Source organism: Propithecus coquereli, unplaced genomic scaffold, assembly GCF_000956105.1.
Source record: "Propithecus coquereli isolate 6110/MARCELLA unplaced genomic scaffold, Pcoq_1.0 Scaffold124, whole genome shotgun sequence".
In the NCBI taxonomy this organism is placed as follows: Eukaryota; Metazoa; Chordata; class Mammalia; order Primates; family Indriidae; genus Propithecus; species Propithecus coquereli.
The window spans coordinates 4,746,484-4,748,022 of record NW_012136525.1 but is presented as its reverse complement, the minus strand read 5'-3'; the positions used below and the strand labels follow the sequence as shown (position 1 = coordinate 4,748,022).

General features: G+C 36.5%; 1 protein-coding gene across 1 annotated transcript in view; it reads left to right on the top strand.

The window, feature by feature from the left end:
* NDUFA9 (NADH dehydrogenase (ubiquinone) 1 alpha subcomplex, 9, 39kDa) overlaps positions 1–1,539 on the top strand; it is a gene marked incomplete at its 3' end in the record, with an annotated part of 16,370 nt that overhangs the window by 1,565 nt on the left and 13,266 nt on the right. The gene's annotated exons all lie outside the window — the stretch shown is intronic.

Sequence of the window (1,539 nt, the reverse complement as noted above, 5' to 3'; positions counted from 1 at the left end):
TTTTTTTTTTTTTTTTTTACTGTCTTTATAGTTTTGCCTTTTCTAGAATACTGTATAATTTGAATCATATGGTATATAGCTTTTTTAGATCAACTCCTTTCACAATATGCATTTAAGGTTCCTTCATGTCTTTTTGTGGCTTGATGGCTCATTTCTTTATATAGCTGAGTAATATTCCATCGTGTGGACCCCATTGTATTGGATGTTTGTTTGTCTAACTGTGATGTTTTTGTCTTGTTTTTCCTTCTATTGTTGTGTCTGCTTACATTCTGTATTTCTACTTTTCTAAAAAACATGTGTTAAAATATACATAATATAAAATTTGTCATCTGCTATGGACTGGATTGTGTCCCCCTCCCAAATCCATATGTTGAAGCCTTAACCGCTAATATGACTTTGTTTGGAGATAGGGCTTTTGGGGGGTAATTAAGGTTAAGTAAGGTCATAAAGGTGGGATCCTAATTCAGTAGAATTGGTGGCCTTTTAACAAGAGGAAGACAGAGAGGTCTCTTTCTCTCCCTGTGTGCACACACCGAGCAAGGGCCATGTGAGAAAACAGGAAGAAGTAGTCTGTCCACAAGACAGGAAGACGGCGTTCACCAGCAACTATGTCAGCTGGCACCTTGATCTTGGACTTCGTAGCCTCTAAAACTGTGAGAAAATAAATTTTTTTTATTTAAGCCACCCAGTCTATGGTATTTTGTTATGGCAGCTTGAGTAGACTAAGACAGATTTTGGTACCGAGAAGTGGCATGCTGCTGTAATGAACACCTGCAAGTGTGGAAGTGCGTTTGGAACTGGGTAACGGGTAGAGGCTGGAAGAGCTTTGAGGTGCATGTTAGAAATATGGACATTAAGGGCAGTTTTCCCAAGGTCTTAGAAGGAAACGAGGAACATGCTATTGGAAACTGGAGGAAAGGTGATCCATGTTATAAAGTGGCAAATAACTTGACTGCAGTGTGTTCTAGTGGAAGGTAGAACTTTCGAGTGATGAAATTGTTCATTTAGGTAGTGCCCAATTGTGGTTTTGATATACATTTCCCTAATGAGCAGTTATGTTGAGCATCTTTTCATGTGCTTTTTGGCCACTTGTATATCTTATTTGAAGAAATATCTATTCACGTCCTTTGCCCATTTTTAATTGGGTTGTTTGTTTTTTTGTTGTTATTAAGTTCTTTATATATTCTGGATATTAAGCCCTTGTCATATGTATGATTTGCAAATATTTCCTCTCATTCTGTGTGTTGTCTTTTCACTCTGTTGTGTCCTTTGATGTGCAGAAGTTTTTAACTTTTATGTAGTCCAATTTATCTGTTTTTACTTTTGTTGCCTGTGCTTTTGGTATCATATCTAAGAAATCATTGCCAAGCCCAGTGTCATGAAGCTTTTCTCCTATGTTTTTGTCTAAGAGTTTCTTAGTTTTATCTCTTAGGTTTAGGTGTTTGATCCATTTTGTTAGTTTTTGTATATAGCATGAAGTAAGGGTCCAATTTAATTCTTTTGCATGTGGATATTCAGTTTTCTCAACACTGTTGAAAA